The 21,043-nt window shown below is 42.4% G+C and overlaps 1 protein-coding gene across 6 annotated transcripts in view; it reads right to left on the reverse strand.

Moving 5' to 3' along the window:
* The window catches only part of ELF1 (E74 like ETS transcription factor 1), a 93,374-nt gene that overhangs the window by 41,217 nt on the left and 31,114 nt on the right, over window positions 1–21,043 (reverse strand). The window contains exon 1 of one of the 6 annotated variants that reach the window (XM_049815851.1): window positions 358–1,760. The exons of the other annotated variants lie outside the window; for them this stretch is intronic. The gene's annotated coding sequence lies outside the window, so the exon portion shown is untranslated. Of the gene's footprint in view, window positions 1–357; window positions 1,761–21,043 lie in introns of those variants that run through there. 6 annotated transcript variants of the gene reach the window in all.

Raw genomic sequence — 21,043 nt, forward strand, 5'->3', positions numbered from 1 at the left:
AAGAAATGATTGCTTTAGCTATTTGAAATAGTAGCAGTCACAATACAGCTTGCTCCAAACTGTAGCTGTTGTATCTAACTCCAAGGAAGTCAGACACCTTTGTTATCTTCGGAGGTATTACTTTTACTGGTTAATACAGGCGAATTTTCATTCCCTTAGAGAGAAAACTGTTTCAGGAAGTAAGACATCAGTTTCAAAGTGTTTCACATTAAAAAGCACGAGACTAAGAAAAGGTTACAAAAGTTAGCAAAAAGAAAATCCATCTTTTAATTTGATTAATATATGCAGTTTTCACATTCATTAGTAACTCTTATCTTTAAGGTATATTCAAAGTAAAAATAGAAAACCCAGACTGACCTACTCAGCTGTAGGATATCTCAAGTATATCACCTTTCTTCTTCACACACAATTCAAATTTAGCAAAGTCGTTATTTTGCAAGTAAAATGCTCTAGATCCTGATTCCCACAGTGTCAAACAGATGAAACCAGTAAATAAATTCTTTGTACAATACAGAGAGTCCTCGAGTTCCTACATGAAGCAGATCTTCAGCTTCTAGTTAAAAATGCACTGTAAACGTATCCTTATCTCTACCAGAGGCTCACAAGCAGCCGGAAGGAAACAGCACTGACCACGTCATGGCAAATTAGAACAGGCAAAAAAACTGCACGATACAATAGCAAAGAAAAAAAATTATATCCCAAACTATGGAATGTAAACAGCTTCACTGGAGGGATACATGCCTACATCTCCCACGTTTTCATTTACTCATCAGCACCAAAGGTAAACATGGTTAACATGAGCTTACAAAGAGGTGTGCTATGTCACTTCTGATGAAAAAGGCGAGCACAAAACGTAATCTTTTTATATGACTGAGGTGACCAATACATTAATAAAAAAAAATCTACCATTTCAATACAATAACAGAAACAGGTGTCTAAAATTAGGAACCTAAGGAAGTTGATGCCTAGGAATTTAAATCCATATGCTTTTAAGGAAGAGAAATGTTTGGTGCCTAGCGTTTTGATCAAAATCATTCAAACTGCCATTGATTATGGCCTGCTGTGACAGAAAAATAAGGAGCAGAGGTCTAACCTGTACCCATCTAGACTGAGACCCCCAGGAAAGCCTCTGGGCGATTTCAGTGCCATTGGCCAGGATTAACATCTGCCTTCATACAGGAGGTTTAACTTCACCTTGTTTTTGCAGTAGGCTGAAACTCAGAAAAAATGAAGGGCATCTTCCTCTCCCCAATACCATGCAATTTAATTAGGGAGGATCATGTCACAGGGTCATACTCCCTCACTCTAGGAAATGTAACAGCTGTTTTTCCCATATAGATTGTGGTATTCCCAAATTCCTAAGTAGTGATGGCAGAGCATTCAAGTATTTATGTCACTAGATCCTACCCTTCTAAGAAATCAGGAAACCCAAGATTATGCAAACAGGAGAACCTCCCCAACTTCCAAAGCGTGCTTTAATTAGCTGTTAAAGGGCTCATAAAAGTAGCCACAACCCTGACTAGATGATATTTGCATTAATGAGAGCTACATGCATGAACAGAGAAGGATGTGCTTTGGAACCATGACTGTTCAACCTCAGCCCTTGCCATTTTGCAGGATGACCTGAATAGTTAACAAGGCTTTCTCTGTACTTCAGCAGAGCTATAGCACTGAAAGGATTACATGCAACCACATAATCCTGGGTAGCTTCCCTAAATGTAATTATTTGGCCCCACCTTTTAGAAGGTAAGAATACAATTAAGAAGTTACATACACATGCCAGCACAGTGGGACTGAGACCAACTTGTTCCATCCGAGACTCCTACCGTCCTGTATGCCAGCGTGAAAATAAAGTACATAGTCATATAATGTACAGTTTAATATTTCCTACAGACAGTGACTGAAGTGGGTCAATCTATGTCAATAGGTACATACCAGATCTTTCAGAAGAGAGGACAGATATGGAAATTTATTTAAGTACAGCTTCTATTTTGGTTACTGCCTACAAATAAATAGTAACTCTCCAAATAAGATGAAATAATAGTATTTTAAGTCACTCCCTCTAATCAGTGAAGAGTAACTTCACTCCAAAGGATTACTGGGTGAATACTGTTTCTGGTGAATACTGAGAACTGCCTCAGCTTCCAAATTGAGGCTTATTTTGTAATGGGGGTTAAGCTAATTGTCCAGGGAGAACCAGAGCCGGAATACAGCAAGGACTTACAATCATCTCCGTTACACTAATTGAAGCCACATGTATGAACAGAGTAGAAGTTCTTATGGTCCGGTAACTTTCTAAGGTCAGTAACAACACCATCAATGTAAAATCAGGATAAATGAGGGTTGGAGACTCAGGCTACCTAGTAAACTCAAAGTATAAGGAAAATTGGAGGTATAGCCACTCTAAGACAGATTTACAAGTTCCCTGCATGCATTGGGAACTGGTATATTCTTCCATTAGTGCCAGGTGATTCATATTTATATTTTACAGTAGATACTACAATACCAAGATGCACACTAAATGCCTAAGATCCAAAAGCTGTAGCAGCAAACTTACTAGAAGCCATAAAGAAATCTTTCCTTACCTTTTAACCCCACCCACCCCCCCCCCCAACAAAACCCTCAATGCAAAACTAATCATCATGATTTAATATCATTTAAGAGACTGCAGCAGCATAATGCATTTGATCCCAAAGGGATCCACACAAACACTACTTAGAATAGTCACACTTCATGGTAGCATGAAGGTCCTAATCATCTGATACTGTTGCAGGAACAGACATTCAAAAGCTGTTTTACCAATTTAGCACCAGGGTGACACAGTGATATAAGACTATATAGCAGACTGGTCCTTCCCCCTTACATCCTCTCCCCAAAACCTCCAAGAAATCTGTAAAGTCAAATGATACCTTCTTCTTACAAGAAAAGAAACATGTAACCATAACCATTACAACCAAAGTCAAAGACAAGTAAGTCAACAGGCTTTAGTGAGCCTTTACATCTAACCTTATAAAGGTCAGGCACCCTATTATTATTTACAGGAAAATTTTCATTACTTCTTTAGCGGTACATGGTAATAGCAAATGATCTACTGGGCAATAACAGCATGGCAAAATAATGCAAAAGTACTTTCCTTTAACGCATGTCACTTTCTCTGGCACATAGAAAACAAGAGCAGCTTTTCACAGAAGCCAGCACAATTCTAAACCAGCTATATTTTCCTCCACATCTATTTTTATAAACTGTGCTTTCATTATTCCAAGTATCACAGGATCCTGCTGTCTATAGGCTAACACAAACATGACTATTGTTTTTGCTATATAATGCCACTTATCCCCTGCCTGATTTTACATACATCTGTGATTAGAAAATAAGTTATTTGCAAACAGCATAAAATGCGTAAATTGTATTCACATGCATAATAAGCTTGACTACATACAAATAGTCCTGGGAGAAAGGGAACCCAGTATATATTAGCATAAAATTTACATCAAATTTTCAGAACTACAGAATAAGTCAGGTTTTGCTTTCATTTTTACTAATTGTTGTAGAAACCTATTATGAAAAGCAATATTAAGACACAGCAATATAAACAAACATCTTAATTTTGCTTAATACTTGAAACTGAACATACAAATAAATTATTTCAATCCCTCTGGAAATTCCCCTCCTCTGCTGATTTCAACATTTAGAAACAACCTCCTCAATCAGCCTGTCAAAAAGCACATTCAGCCAGTTTAACCCTTAGTACACTGCTACTCTGGTATCCCAGAAGATGCATTGGAGGACTCCTTCCAGCTAGACATCACAACTTTTTTCCCCACTGCTCTTCACCATATATAGCCCTACTTAGCCAACTCAATAAAGCTCCTAAGAAATACCTCCAGAACCAACATTTTTGATCCCAACAGTGAAGTTGCAATAGTGCAACGAGGCTCCATCTTGGAAGTAACAAATCCACAATTTCTCCTTCAACTCCGGACAAGATAAGCCAGTGTAGCCCCTACTGCCTTAGCATTCAAGCACTGTAATGCAGAACACTGAAATAACACAGCAGCACCACAGTGGAGCAGGTGGAGCAGGCATCAAAGTGCCAGGCACAAACCCAAAAATTTGCTGAAGAAGCTCAGCTATAAACTTGGAAGGCTCAAGTCTTGGTACTGAGAGCACCCCAGCTGAGCTGACAGATACCTCCAGCCAGCTACTGGATCCAGTCCCATTTAGGGTTACTGAAGATGACTGTACTGCCTTTTCTTGTGAAATTAGTAAGATCATTCATACATTTAAAATTAAGAACCAGCTTAGCTGCTTTAAGATTCAAATGCAGATCTGAACCCCAAGCTACTGCTGAAACAGCTCAACTCATTTAGCATGGGGACAAATGACTTGCGATTGAAATTTCCCATTGATTTTCTAAGACTGCAGCGTTAGGTCTAGCCTAGAAGTGTCAAAAGTTGTGACTTAACAGAAATGTAAAGCTGCACTCTCAACATCATCTTGGATGAGGGAGGAAGAGGAGAGTGAATGAGAGGAAAGGGAAATATAAAGACATCACCTGGAAATTTTGGACTGAAGGACTGAAAACCATCCTGGGTGAGGTCAGACAAACAGATGGATGGTAACTGCACCATTTCACTCAAGTTTCTAACTCATTTCTACCAGAGGAGGTTAAGGATGGATCAAGCCAGAGCCAGTCCACCCTCTGCAAAGCTGCATCTTTTTAAGATACTGTGCAAGCAATACATTGTAGAGTCTGGTTTTCTTAAAAAGGGCGGGAAAAGCTGAATGATATCACAGTTGTCATATCACAGAAATCCCAAACCCATGATGATCTTTATGGTCCACACTAAGCGTAAATGCTAACAATAGAGTCTACCGTGGCATTCTTCATGGATTGATTATTCCTATTGAGTAATACGAAGAAATTGCACAGAACAGGGTCTTTGAAACATGTCCTTAGACCCGGGGCATCTGTAGTTGACAAAATGACAAGCAAGAAAATAAGGTAATATATGTTACTTGGCACAAGAAGTTTCTGAAGACTCAGTATTTCAACTACTCACACAAATTAAAGGAGATAGGAAAACAACATGGTACGGGTATATCACCGAGGAAGGAAAGAAACAGCATAAGAAACAGCCTGAAATCTTCTGAAAGCATCCACGCTGCCTAGGGGAAACTGTGCAAAAAGCAGCTGACATAACAAAAGTCAACAGAGTGACCTTTGCTGAGCTTTCGTTAAGGACAAAGAAATCATCGGTATCAATAAATCCCTGTTTTGCAGCCAGGCTGGAAACCAGCCTTTGTCACCACGGGCTCTGAGCTCTCAGTACATATACAGCAAGGAGGACAGAGAGTAAGAGGGTTCATCTGTTAAATATAAACAAGCATTAAAAAAATAAAAATAAAAAATTGGCACGCAATTCAATCAATACAAAAGAAGTGGAATGAACTACCTCTTCCCTTAATCTCACATAAAACACATTTACTCCAAAGAGAGCAGAAAGCACAAATGCAAGCAAGAAGCTCTTCTTTGGCATCACCAAAAAACAAAAAAAAATAAATCACATTTTCATCTTTTTTTTTTTTTTTTTTTTTTGGCAACTATGTCCTTTAACCCGAATATTTAATATGAGGCAAGATTCTTTTCCAGACTGCTAACAATAATGGCTCCAGCACTGTTTACAGACTCCCCCACCCCTGAAAACCTTCCTCTTCCTATCTCCCATGTTCCCTGATACTTTTTAAGTCCCTTTTATTTAGCACATTTATACAACACAGCTGTTGTACACAAACGCAGCAACCCGGCAGAGCGCTGCTGGGAAATCTGAAGAAAATGACAATGTGGTTGAGGCTTTCTTTCATCTGTATCCTCTCCTGCCAGCATGCTCAACCTGTAAAGGTAGCCCCAAATCAGTGTAGGTGTGCAGACGTAGAGCACTGTAAATAATTGATTTATGCTGCAGCAACAGAAGATCAGACTACCACCGCAAGGCCAGTCCTAAGCAGCAAGCTAAGAGATACTGAGGCAAGGCAAGCTCTCCCCAACTCTACTACTGAAGCTCTCAAGCTCTGAATAAAGTATCTGAACATCTGCTAAGATAAAGTGCAAGCCTCCCTTATCTTATCAGGCAAGAGAAAGGACACGCTGGCTTTTAGTCACCTCTCCGCTGGGTTTTAGTCACCTCTCCGCAAAGTGTTGGCTCTTGCAAAGTAGAGCCAACTCAAGAGGAACAGTTAGCTGTGACTTGCCCTAAAGCAAGGGAGGAAGGGCACTCCAGGGGAAAGCAAGGGTCCAAATCCTCTCCTCTGCTTCCCCATTCCCCTGAGAAGAAAGTAACTGAATCTTGCATTTCCGTAGGTTGGGTGCATGGTGTAAGAAGAGGTTAGGGAGGTGGGACATCACAACGCCAGCCCTCCCTTCCTCCCCAAATTGTGTCAGAGATTGGACCTCCCTCCCTCCCCACGTGCCCCCCTCCCCGATCAAAACTGCTTAGTGGATTCAAACATCAGTTTGCAGCTGCCCAAATTGCACTTCTTGGCACATCAGACACATAAAAGAGAACATAAGGGTAAATTTTCCAAAGTGGTTATATGACCTAGCAGCCTTGGCTATCCATGGGGCTTTGAAACTTTTCAGATTGAATTTGGGTGACTAAAGCCTCAGCTCACAGATAAGCTGCATTACTTCAACTACAGTTAGATAAAAGCCCCGTAATGTTGCTTCACTGCATAGCACCTACTCTATATGTTTGTGTGGATGCATGCATACGTGTACCAGTTGCAGTTACATAAACACACTTTATCCTAATTTTTGTGTATGTGCACATACACACACATATGTATAAGCCAAAATAAGTATACGAAATGCATGCCCTTCTACTTACTTGACTCTTTACTTTTGGTGCAGTTGTTTTGGCTACCAAAGAAGCAAAAAGCCCACAACTTCCCACATCACTATACAACAATGGGGTATGCAGAAGTGCTCCTTCTCTGCTTCCAGTTCAGTCACCTCCACCCACTATTGCTCATCACCACCTCAGTACTGCTGGGAGAGTATTTAGCTTGATCTTACCCTCTTCCACTGAAGGCCAAACAAACGAGATTAACTGCCTCCCCCCTAAAAAGGACAGTGTCCCCCAGGCAGTGCATAGGGAGCTCGCACAGTCTGCCAAGATTGCAAGAACTCAGCAGTCAGTCTACCAGCCTGGGGAGCACAGCAGCACTAACCTCTCGGTCTTGCAAAGATAACATCTGTGCACAGTTACTGTCAAAAAGCGGGGAAGTGTACGTGCAAGTCAGGCCTTCACCACCTGAAAAACATCGGTCACAAGCACACCGACACATAGAGAGCTTCCTGGCGACCGACAGCGTGACTGCCAGTCTTTCTAAGAACTTCTCCGTGATGGGCTACCTAAAGGTCTCTTCTCCTAACAACCATCAGGTTTTGTTATGAAGAACATTTCCGAAAGCGTGGCCTTGTTTAGCAATATAATATGGATACAAGGAGCAGCTTAAAACAGTAGTAGCAAACACCTGCTTCTCTTCTTGCTACTGTGTAGTGGTACACATGCATGCTAACCTCCAGTAAACACAGGGGCTGGGTGGGGAGTGTGGTTTGCAGGTCCAAAACTCTTGGGAATCACTAACTTCATCTGCCCTTTGATTCTGCCTTTGTAGTTAATTCATCACTACTGGTAAAGAGAAGGAAAAAATCAGGTGCTCACATTTCCCAGTTGATAAAATGAGAACAAGGAGACATTCAATTAAGTCGAGAAGCAACTAGTTTTGAAAAAATAAAAGGAAAGCAATTAAAAATGCATCAGCCTAGATGTACTTGCTCAAACTCCTTGCTACAGACATGACAGAAGTCAAAAGCTTAGGAAAATTATAAAATGTTTTAGAAACAGCTCAATGTAATTAGACCAAATCAGCCTCATTACATAAGGATTTCTTTTTAAACAGAATGGAAAAGACCTGTCATAACACAAGACAAACCTCCAGTAATGCAGATTGCAACCACACATCTCCACAGGTAGGATTTTGCTGTAATTTTTTTCTTTGTAACTGCTTACTTCTGGACTCACGTATTCTCCACTAGAAAAATAGTAATATATTAAACACGCCAAAACCAGAATAGATTGACTACAAGTTTGATATGACACTGCAAGCATCTGCACAGTCTAGTTCATCGAGGTAAGTGATACTAATTATGGAGAGAAAGGAAAACAAAAGATATCTCGTTACTTCCTCTCCTACAACACTCAGTATACACTATTTTATCCAATAGTAAATTTGCAGAGCCAGGATTGGTTTTATGTGTTGTCATATGATAACGAAATTACCAGCATTAATAAATAACATCAGTATCAAAGATACCTTACTATTTTTTATATTGCACAAAATCCCCAAAAGCTGGTTAAAAAAGATACCAAGAAAACTGTAAATTGATAAAATCCCAAATCCAGTTCAGAAATTTCTGTAAACCAAATTAATTATTCCAGTGACACAGAATAAATGTTTTAAAGGCACCCTCAAGTAGTTTCTGGCATTTAATAGCACCTTTTAAGGAGCATTAAGACCACAATCCTGTAAGCAACTGTAACAAGAGAGCTGCAGATAAGTCAAATCTCACTGGTTTCAAAGGGAAAGGGGTTTAAGTACAGAGACAGCTGAAGGTCTGAGCTCCAAGACAGCTACAACAGGATATGAGGAAACTCGCAAAAGAGGGTGGCGGGAGGAAGAACTGCTTGGCTCCGAGAGGTTTTGCTCTTTTGATTAACGCATACACACGAGAGAATGAAGCGGTGGCAGTGGGAAGAAGAAACATCAGGGGAAACTAAATGTAATTGCTTTGGCTAGGTGCCAAACTTCACAAATTACCAGTTACCTGTCTGTACCCAATACTGATATAAAACTGTCAACCATTCTCTAAAAGTTATTTTACCCACAAATTAGTAACACAGCCGTTGTTTTTAAATCACCTGCAGGTGAAAGTTAAGTTTACCAATGAAAAATCTGCTGGCCAACGACGTAGACATTTTTCTTTTTTAAACTGGAATGTAAATACACACAAAATATATACATTAAAGGGGGAAAATGAAAAAAAAAAAAAAAAAAAAAAAAAAGGCCAGCGGAGATCAGGTTCAAGTCAAAAGTTTCTTATTCCAGGCAACCTTTTCCAGCCAAGTGTCGGTAATTCTAGATCAGGGAGTTAAACTCCCACAGGACTTTTTCAGCATTCTGCAGATGATGCTACAGGACCAAGCTCAGCAAAAATCCCAGTTACAACTTCTGCAACACAGATTTTTAGCATTCTGCGGCTTTCCTTTTGCAATTAATTTATTTTTAAACTTTTTCAACTGGACTGTCAAGCACAACGAACAAAACATTTAAATAAGTTCGAAATTACTCTGTTGTAGCCATAAAAATACTGTGTGATTTGCACTTCCATGTTTGAGTATTTCAGCAGTTTCAGAACTCTGAATTTGATTTAATTGATGTGCACCAACTAGAAAGGGGCACAAACTAAGCCACACAGAACTTGCTGAAGTCTCCCCTTTCCCAAACACACACAGACTTCAAGCCTCAGTTTGGTACTTCACTCCTGTTGACGATGTGTACGTTCAAGGCTGCATTCAGCAACTCTGCCAGGTTGAGAAACGTAAAGGTTCTTACCTTTGCAGTGTCTTTAAAGAATCTGTACGGACACAGAACAGATTAGGCAATGTCTCTGTTGTTTGCCTCTCATTTGCTGTCAGCTGTCAGCAATATGAACAGTCGAAAGGCTCTGGAGCAGGCTGGTATTAGTCAGCTAGACTTGAATTTCCAGTTCTTTTACATTGCTGTCTATTTTCCTTCATTAAGTTAGCCTGTCCTACCCTGGTATCAGATTACAGGGAGCCAACATTTATAGCACCTTGCAAAACAGTCGCACATATCACATACCTAAGTCTGCCTATACCTGTTGCCCTCAACGTTTAACCCTTACTACCAACACGAAAAACTTTTATTCTACAACGTACCACCTAAAAAACGTTTGCAGCAGAGGAGTCGGTTTTCCTTCTTACCTGACAGTTACAGGACGGCATGAGATTTCATTTTACGAACTGGAGGACACAGGCAGGCTACACCAAGAACAGCGGCTCCAAGACGCCCGCAAGAACGAACCCGGAGACCCAGCAGCAGAGACTTCTCCTGCCTCCAACGAGAACCATGGCCTGGAAGCACTTGCTGCTTATTTTAGCAGGTCTCAGAAACCCCAAACGGCTCGTTCTGGGTCCAAGATCATCTAACTACCCTCACTCCTCGCCCCGCTTCAGACCATGATGCTAGAGCACGGCGCGTTTCCAGCCCGTGCCCGGTGCAGCACGAGCAGATGCCGCTTCCAGCCCATGGCCCTCCCAGGGCCACCAGCTTCCCTCTGCCTGGCCAGGACGCCGTGCTGCCCTGGGCTTGGCTCTTCCACCTTCTCCCCGACAGCTTTCAGCCCACCTTCCCTTTCTGGAGGATGTGCTGCTAATCCTACTTCCACAGTCTAAGGTCTGCAGCCAAGACAGTGGCGAGTTAAACCCTACAATGCTGGAAAAAAAAGTAGCAGCGATTTCTCTCTTTATGCAAGGTGTGCAGCCAACCCTTTGAACATCAGCCATGATGGTGACGCTTCAGAGGACTACACAAGGTATTTTATGTGTTCTTGTCGGACAGGTACCTTTGCTTTCCTACATGCACATCATACACCTTGGAATTAAACAGAGTTTCAACAAATAAATATGCATATTCTTACAACTCACCCAGGGTTCTTCAGGCAGCCTCCTTCTTGGGACAAGTGGTTCATTTTGCTGAAGCTGAGAGTATAAGCCAATACACCATTACACACATACAAGTGAACTAACCCAAAGAGCACGGATGAAACATGCAAGAAAAGTTTTATTTGCATGCTGCTTTAACCTAAATCTTTACTTCAGTAACTTTTTAACCCTTCAGACAAGAATCACAGACCCAATCAAAGCAAAGCAAAAAATAAATGGCTAAGAGGGCTTGTGTTGAGAAACAGTACGGCCTGTATCACAAAGCACAGCAACTAACAGTCATCTATAAGCTGCTTTCTTAACACAGCGTTAAACAAACATTTTGGTCTTTGAGAGATACCAGCTCAGGATTTAGAAGAGCATTTACATTTATATTTAAGTTAGCATTGTGGTTAACGATGATGAGTGGGTAAAAGATAGATTTTCAGTCTTTCTTATTTATAAAGCTTATCAGTTAAAACACATTTTTTGCAGACTGTGCCTGAAGCTTTTTAATCTATTCGTCACAAAGATCCTCATTTAACTTTACCCACAAATATAAGAAATTAAGTACTCAGTTATGCATTTCCAATGGTTGTACCACAGGAATTCTTCAGTGAGGTTTTTCACACCAGGCAAGAGGTGACCTGTTTTCTCCGGTCTGTAATCGGACACAGCACAGTGCCCATATGGTGCCCCAACACACACTTTCCTTATACATCCCCAAGGGTCCATTTTGTCACCCGTTCAGCCACGACCATCAAGATTATTTCTTCTTGTCAATTCTTTCTGAAATATTTTGATGAGTGAACTAAGACAAGTAGTACTGTGAATTTTTTGTTTTTAAGGGCTTGGAAAGTCCAATACTATTACTAACAGAGCCAGAGAGATATTTATGAGGTTGGGACAGGAGAGACACACCTCCATCAGCAAATCTCTCAGAAAAATTAAGACAAATCTCCTACTTCGTCAAAATCACAAAGCTGATGTTTGCACTAAGCTTTCATACAGATTACAAAAAAAAAACCAAAAAGCAACAAAAAGCCCAACCCAAGAGTGAGTGACAACACCTCCTAAGATTTCACAAGCAGAAATACTTGATTCAAAAAAGCCTGTAGAAACAGGAATTAAAGGTAATGTAAGAAGAGGTGCAAAGTATCAAACCATACCTACAGTCGGGCAGATTGATAAGGAACAGTTGCAGACAGGGAAGTCAGAGATGTCAGTCAGACTTCATGAACACCCTCCCACTAACCTCCAGCACCGACAAGTCCGGGTTTTTTTCCCACTGTTTGTCTTTTCTAGTGTAACTGTCTTGTTTTTTTAGCATGAGCGCATTCAACTTTATTTTTATCAGGTTCGTTACTGTAGCTCAGACAGCATTCATGTAAGAATTCATGTAGGCCATGATGGACTTGTTCTCTTAAATGGGGCAGCAAAACAAACTCCACACCTTCAAGACAGTCTCCCAAATCAAGGCATGGGGTTTGTGACTCCTGAGGTGAACTCTTCTGCCTGATTTCTAGTGTAACATATTTTACAGATCATTGTAGCTGCAACTCATGTGTCATCTATAGGCCTAACAAAAAAGATACTTAAATTTATTGAAAATTATAGAATGAGGGAGCTAAGCTTTTAAACTCACAGGCAGAAGGCTGTAACTGAATGTTTTCCCTCAGCATGAGACACCGCTCTGAGCTGGTACGTGCTTTCTGCACGGTTAATTCATACCAGTGTTCCTGGTCACAGCTCACCACAGAGAAAAGCAAGCAGCAACAAAATACTCCAAGTATGTTCAAGTAAACACAATTAGTAAGCTTTTCTGCAGCATGCAGGAAAGGGAGCAAAGTCACCCACCAAACAGTTTGCTCTGAACTCAAGAAATACTCTCAAAACATTAGTTTAAAACTGAACTTGAGATTCGAAACAACTTTAAGAAAGCACCAACACACACACACACACACACAAGGAGGGACATGGCCTTGGTTAGAAAAGGTATTACATAGCCAGAGGGACTTCAGAAAACAAAACAAAGCAAAAAAAAAAAAGACACTGAACCCTAGGCTCTCGCTGTAACTTGTTTGGTACACAAACCACCTTGTTACTAGACAGCCAACTACTTATGGGCGTGGAGCGCACAGCACAAAGAGCTCTATGTGCAGGTTATCCCAATAATCTCGTCTGATCTAGGCACACTGAATATACCTCCATTGTACCTGGAAAAAGGAATAGAATCGTCTCGTCTCTAAACCTTCCTGACAGGATGACTTCAGCCCTGCAGAGAGACCACAGTTTGGGTTTTTTTCATGCCCGATCTTTGTCATTATCTTTCCTTCTTTCACCTATTAGCATCTTCAGCATTAACTCCCTTCATACACTTTAAGAATATTGTTTTGAGAGGTCAACGCTTCTACATTTCTCTTATTTCCCTCTTGTAAATGTCTGTCATTTCAGCCAGCTTTTCAGAAGGTAATCATCTACATCCAGGTTCCAGGTGCTTGCCAAGTCAGACATTCACTGAACAGTTGTGCTGTTTCACAGAATCATAGAATGGTTTGGGCTGGAAGGGACCTTAAAGATCATCTAGTTCCAACCCCCCTGCCATGGGCAGGGACACCTTCCACTAGCCCAGGTTGCTCCAAGCCCCATCCAGCCTGGTCTTGAACACTGCCAGGGATGGGGCAGCCACAGCCTCTCTGGGCAACCAGTTCCAGAGCCTCACCACCCTCATAGTGAAGATTTTTTTCCTACTATCTAATCTAAATCTACCCTCTCTCAGTTTAAAGCCATTACCCCTTGCCTATCACTACATGCCCTTGTAAGAAGTCCCTCTCCAGCTTTCCTGTAGACCCCCTTTAAGTACTGGAAGGCCACAATAATGTCTCCCTGGAGCCTTCTCTTCTCCAGGCTGAACAACCCCAACTCTCTCAGCCTTTCCTCACAGTAGAGGTGCTCCAGCCCTCTGATCATTTTCGTGTCCCCCCCTCCGGACCCGCTCCAACAGGTCCACGTCTGTCCCGTGCTGAGGACCCCAGAGCTGGACACAGGACCGCAGGTGGGCTCTCACCCGATGGGAGCAGAGGGGCAGAATCCCCTCCCTCGACCTGCTGCCCATGTTGCTTGGGATGCAGCCCAGGACACGGTCGGCTTTCGGGGCTGGGAGCGCTCGTTGTCAGCTCATGCCCAGCTTTTCATCCACCTATTCCCACAAGTCCAAGGATGTGGAATATGGTGGTGCCTTTGCCTTTTAAGCCTGCATAGCAAGAGTGGTCATCTCCTGAGCTGAGAAGTTGCGTTTTTTAAAACAATTGCCTTCACCTACTTGTTCAGTATTACCCTTCCCCAAAAGCTGCTGCCGGGTTAAATCAATGAGGTGCTGAAGGCTGCCTAAATTGGAGAAGAGCATTAACAGCATGAAGAGTACAGGCATTTCTGCTGTACTGAACATCTGTCCAGGACATAACATGTGAGAGATCTGATTCACTTAAATGTCTGCAGAAAAAAATCTTAGGTAAAGAACCAAACAGAGAATACTCCATCTAAAATCATGCCTTTAAAACCTCTGCAAGGCAAGAGACTGCTTACACAGTTACAGTGGAGAAGAACATTCACTCAAGCTATTATTAAAATACTTTTTAGGCTGCCAATTTTAATGCACTCTAAAATGCACTGTATTCACTCTGATTATTCTGCAAATGTGTGTGCTTCATGATGCTTAGCGTTATTACAATAATAAATACATTAACTTGCAGCTATGTAGGATAAGACAGAAGCGAATATTCCCATGCCATTTGTACATTTTTCTTCTTACAGATCAGTGTAGCTTAAATGTTATGTTCTAAAGTATTTGCATGGGGTGGGATTAAGAAGGGAGACTATTTGTCTGGGGAATTTCAAACTAGTGAACTTGGCTATTAAGAGAATATAAATTATCTCCTGACTTGTTGCTAGACTAGCAATTCCCACCGCGGGGTTTCAAACAGTGATGAAACATGAGTTAAAGACCAACAAGACGAATATAAAAAGGCAAAAAGATTTCTCTTAAGAGTGATGTGGAAAAGGAGCAGGGTCTGCAAAGGTCCCTCCAGGGAAGGCAGCGTCTGGACAGGCCAGTATTTCTCATTTCGTAACGTCTGGGGAAATGTTCACACTGAAGCCTAAGTCATTCTCATATGAGCACGCACCTGCTCCTGGGAGACACAGGAATTCACTACTAATGAACTAGACACAGAATTTATGAGTGTTACATGAAAAGACCTACAGAATCAGGGTATTCTGGAAAGTTTCAGCACCCCCACAAAGCAGGTGTAGAGAAATTCAAGCTTCGCCTCTTCCTCATTTCATCATTCAAGTTCCTGTGCCTTTTGCAGAACTAAACAGGGCATCAGAGCTGGCTGCTGCGCGCGTCCCTGTGCCATCCAGCCATAGCCCCTACCGCAGGGCTACGTGATCCAGCCTGACTCGCCAGCTGCAGGGGGAAACAAGGCAGCACAGGTGGGGGGAACCAAATTGCCTGGGGAAAACACAAAATTGCCCAGTCACCTTGGGCTGAGTAGCATGCCCAACTTGGTCTCATACTGCAACAGAAAGCAGCGCAACCTCAGCGCAGCCACAGGCTCACGAACCTGGAGCCCTCTTTCTACCTCCCCTCAGCTCCACAGAACAAATAATACAGATATTACAGCAGCCAGGCTCATAAAGATTTTGATATACAGCTTGTCAGCTCAAATGACGACCACTCTTGCTACGGAGGCCTCAAAGGCAACGGCACCACCATATCCCACGTCCTTATTCGGGCAGGCAAACATGCACATGCAAACATGCGCCCACGCACACACACGCACTTGCCCTCTCGCTCAGACACTGTCTGAACAGGGCCACTGCACAAGTTCACCCATGCCTCCCAAAAGACAAACCCTGAGTGTCGTGGACAGAAGAAGGATCGAGCAGGCATGCACCCACACAGCTTCTACCAGCACAAAACAATTTTCTCCTGTGACAGCTTTTCCTCCTTTGACCCACAAAAATAGGATTTTTCCTGACAATTGAGTCCTCTAAAATCAGAATAATTCTAAAAGCCTCAAACACCATCATAAGAAAGGACTTTGGTTGCTCCCATAGTCAATGGGAGGAGAGGTGGGCTGCATCTCCTGGAGCAGATGGTTTTTCTCCACTGATTGTAGGACAGCAACAGAGGCTAATTAAGGTCCTTCCTTGAGTCACTTCTCCGACTCGCCTACATTCCCAGGAGTTGATCCAGGCCTCAATTCATAAAATCACAGAATGGTCTGGGTTGGAAGGGGCCCCAAAGATCATCTAGTTCCAACCCCTCTGCCATGGGCAGGGACACCTTCCACTAGCCCAGGTTGCTCAAAGCCCCATCCAGCCTGGCCTTGAACACTGCCAGGGATGGGGCAGCCACAGCCTCTCTGGGCAACCTGTGCCAGTGCCTCACCACCCTCACAGTGAACAACTTTCTTACAACTAATCTAAATCTACCCTCTTTCAGTTTAAAACTGTGGCTCCTTGTCCTGTCACTACAGCCGCTGGTGAAAAGTCTCTCTCCAGCTTTCTTATAAGTCCCCTCTATATATTGAAAGTCGGCGTTAAAGTCTCCCTGGAGCCTTCTCTTCTCCAGGCTGAACAACCCCAAGTCTCTCAGCCTCTCTTCATAGGAGAGGTGTTCCAGCCCTCTGACCATTTTTATTTAGGTCTCTGGGAAAACAATCATACAGTGTGCCTGAAGCAAGTACTCCAGCCTTTCTTGCAGCGCAACAGCCTCATCATGCAAGGAGCTCCTCAGCAGAGATCATCTCTGTTATGAAAATTTGCAAATTATCATAGAAGCTAGGGATTAAAAGCATTTTATCTAACTCTTCTACACTTACCTCTCCCAGCATGACATTCAACCTGTACAGAGTCAGGAAAAAAAACCCACAACAACTAACAACAAAAACCAAGAGGAAGCAGAGGTCAAAGTGGAAGATACCTATACTAGTACCATAAACAAGGTAATGCAGGGAGAGGTTGCTTTACATAGTTTCTAATCCATCCCTTCACTTACCCTCCAGCCTCCTTTCTTTTTCTTCTTTTCTGTTGCCTAATATTTGATCTAATTCCGTGAAGTCTCAGTTTCTGCCCAAATGTGTTTTGCTGAGATTGCAGATGCAATAAATTAATATCAGAATTGTGGGTGGGTGGATGGGGGGAAAAAAACCCCAACACTATGCCTTTTTTCAAGATGCCATAGACTTCAAAGCAGAGTTTCTTGGAGGTTTTACTATGTGTTCCCCCCCAGAGGGTTGTGCCTCATTTGTACCTTTCCTCTCTCAAACAAGACAGTACTGAAAAAAACAGTGCTCAAAACTGAAAGAAAAAAAGGTCAGCAGAAGCATCCTGTTGCTGTGAAAGGCTTCCAGCCCAGCTATGTTAGAAATGCGAGAGCTGGTGCCTTTTGCAGAGGCAAAATGCAGAGTTTTGCCCTTGTGGTGCCAGCTCCTGGCCCTGCGGAAACCCAGGGGGACCAGAAGCTGCTCCCTCGGGGTCAAGACACTGCTGAGAGCTATGAGCGGCGCCTGCCTCTGCAAGAGCAGCTCTTCTGCTGAGCGCAGAACCATCTCCTCCCCACCCCTCGCGTAAGGTGCAATGCATGGTGCTTCATAACGCAACAGAAGTCAGGAGAAAAAAAACACAAACCAACAACAAAATCCAACCCCCAAACACCTTACCTTTCCAATCTCACTGCCCCTACAACTCTTCTAGTCTTCCCCACCCAGAGGATGTGCCCCTCAGGCTGAGAGCCTCTATTTTAAAGAGCATGTACTACAGAAACATTTTATTACGCAGCAAGGACATCTCTACTCAATGCTGGCTAGTCAATGAATAAACAGTTAAGGGAAAAAACCCCAATACTCTGGGAGTTATGCTGTCACATGAGGAAGAAAAGGACATCCAATCAGACAAAAAGGCTGAAATGAATCCACACAGTTTCAGTTCTAATATAATTTTGATGTGCAGAGTACTCGGTTCTCTAAAATCTGATGCTGGGGAAGGTATTATTAGAGTTCTAGCTTCAATAAGTTAACTGTGTTGTAATAACATGCCTATCTTCAGAAATCATGAGATCTACTTAAAAACCATTACGCCTTTTACAATAGAAGGTTTTATGTGCCTTTTACTGTGCACTTGTAACAAATTGTTTAACTGAAAGCCAGAGCTGCCTCAGAAACACACAGATCTACAAGTGGATTAAAATGAAAACAATTAATAATAATTTTTTAAAAATCACTCCAAAGATCAAAGTATCTTACAATAAAAACTCACCAGCTCAAGTAACGTGGCAGTCATCTGCCCAAAAAGATAATAATGAAATCGCATGACTTCACACCCAACCTGTCTGTTTCTCGTATGCATTTAAAAACTCCTACACTGGCAGCAGTGGAAAAAGAGACACCGGACCTCAGCTCTCACTGCATTAGGATAACTCCCATGGTTACTCTTTTACACTTCATGCTTCAAGAGTTCCAAGCACTGCTTTCTGTTGAACTAATTAAATGCTGATCTTTACTCTCAGGTATCTAAATAAGGGCCTCAGACAGATAACAGTCAAAAGCATACGGGCACGAGTACGTTCTTGGGAAGACTGCTACCCAATGACCGCCCGGGGCAGACAGCGGAGCCGTCGTCTCTGGGTGCATCTGCTCCCCTGCTCGTGGTTTAACTGACAGGAAGCACGGACGAAGATACCGGGACCCACTGACGAGTGTTTCCTGCCTGCACAGCCACGTCCCCCCCGCTCCGCACGCTTGTCACCCAGCACGCCTGCTTCTTCTGTGCTGGACGTGGGAGGAACTCCTCCGCGAGGGGGAGAAACTCCATGGGACCTTCTAAAAAAAAAAAGAAAAAAAATTAAGTAAATTAAGCCCACGCACAGAAAGCCCGTCAGCTGGATGGATGAAAAGAAATCAGGCCAAGCACATTGAAATGTGGCCCCAGAAGGCCACCAAAGCAGGGTATAAAAAGCTGGCGGCATGTTCTCATCCAGCACGGCCCACGACAACACGCAAGCCAGTCCGGAGGTTTTAGAGTCTGGCCTTCCTCAAACGGGCTTGTACGCCACCAAGAAACCAAGTTACTTGTCTCAGTAGATGAAGAAGCAAACAAGCAGAGCGCTTCAGAAATTAACCACAACCAGTGGCAGAAACCACACTGCCAAATACAGCACCAGCACGTCTACTTAATGGGACCACCCTGTCCTAGAAAAGGGGACAGGTTAGATGATCTACGGGGCTTTTCTAACACTAATACCTAGAGTAATACCTGCTAGTCTCCCACAAATTGAAATGCTGAAGAAGTGTTTAGCACCAGCAGGATAAGCACAAGAATTAATGTAGCTTAAGGAAGCAAAGAACCAACTGCTAGACACAGCAAATTTCAGTGAAAAGCAGAAACTCCAGCACAGCTGTAATTTCTATGGTATCTATATATGAAGCAATATGCTATACTCAGCCCCTCTCTACGTAGTCTTCTCCTCAGTCTTACATTACCCCATAATGTCACCTGTCAGAAAACACCTCCTTAGCCAGCCTAAAAACTATACTTCCAGGTAGGATAGGAAATTATTAAGATGGCCTTGTATCCTTCCTCCACCAATGGCCAACTACTTGTATAAAATTGAGGAGAACCGATTTTGAGCTGTACCTGCAGGGCTGCCAACCCAAACAACAGAAGACACATCACTCGTGTAATTAAGTTGGGAAATATATCATGTGGTAGATATCTAGTAGATTTAACACTATCATCTACTGCTATAGCCTAGGAGCATTTTCTGCATAAACTTAAAAGCAGTGAAAAAAATCTTCATTGGATTTCATGGAGTTTCTGGCACATTTTACCCTTTACGGAACTAATGCTCTCCATCCTACCATACTCTCCATCCTAAGGTGCTCTTCAACCCCATTCCAGAACAGTTTGGAACAAAGATGCCTTCACATGGTGACCGGCACTGTTAGTAGAACAGCCGTCTCAAAGTCAGTGGTCTGCAATTTCCTGAAAATGACCAGGCTCCAAATTCTCCTCATTTCCAACTAGAAACCTATTCTGTGACCACGTTCCTCTGACAGAGCACGCTTTGTCCCCAGCTTTCATGTGCTCCCATTGGAGCTCTGTGACCATCTGGGTTACCCCAGAGAACTGCAGCTGTCCAGTGCTTCAAAAGACAAGACTATGTCCCTCCACGTCACCGGGAGCTTGACCCCTTCATGCCTTCAAAGTCAGAGCGAAAGCCCTAAACCAGGACACATCAGACAACTAAGAGAAAGCCAGTGGACAAGCTTGCAGCAGAAGCTCCCTTCTGCAGCATTTCTGTCGTCCACTTAAGACACAAGTCCCACCCTTGACAAATACTCAAGTAATCCCAAGCAGCCAACAAATTAAAAAAAGATACAAAGTAATGGTTGCTCAAAAGCCTTTCTGAACAAAAAAGCCTTGCAGCGTGATCTGAACCTTACTAAATTTTGCTGGATTGGCAAAGGGACTTAGAAGAGAACTGAAAAAAAAAAAAGTATTTTCCATCTCAGATTCCAACAATACTATGTAGCCAACAGCATTTTTGTAGATTTGCTTCTTAGTTTGTAAGTCACGTTGGTCATATCTTGCAACATGTACTGGCAGGATTCAATGTTTTCCTAAGAAAACCGGGGTGGCAGATGCTGACACTGATCCAGAAATGGTTTACTCTCAAGCTGGATATTCTTTTTAACCCTGAAAGTTCATCTGTGTACTGCTAATGAACTACAGATTTTATTACAGCAAACATTTCAAAATTCTCATATGTATCTATTTTCGAGGTGTATTATTATTGTACTAGTTATAAGCACAACACCAAAGAAGTTGTATTTACAAGCATAGCCATCTCTATTATATTGACTATACACTATTAAATTAGCCAAAAATTTAATGTAACATAGGCGTAGGGCTAGAGTAAAAGTGGGGGTGTTCTTTTATAAATTATTTTGAAGCAGTTTAAGATCATCTAAGTTTTCAAGCTCTGTATATTCTAAGCAAAAATGGAAAGGTAAATGTTGTGGTATTTATATCTATAAAAGAAAAACAACAATTAGGATGTCTCAGTTCTTACAAAATTGAAAATTTATTCCTCGAAGCTGCTGCTGCGTGGCATCAGCAAGGAACCCGCACACTCCGAACAGCCTGTCCCCTGCATTTCTTCCTCCGACTCGGTTACAGCCAACAGG

This window comes from Accipiter gentilis, chromosome 13 (assembly GCF_929443795.1).
Source record: "Accipiter gentilis chromosome 13, bAccGen1.1, whole genome shotgun sequence".
NCBI lineage: Eukaryota > Metazoa > Chordata > Aves > Accipitriformes > Accipitridae > Astur > Astur gentilis.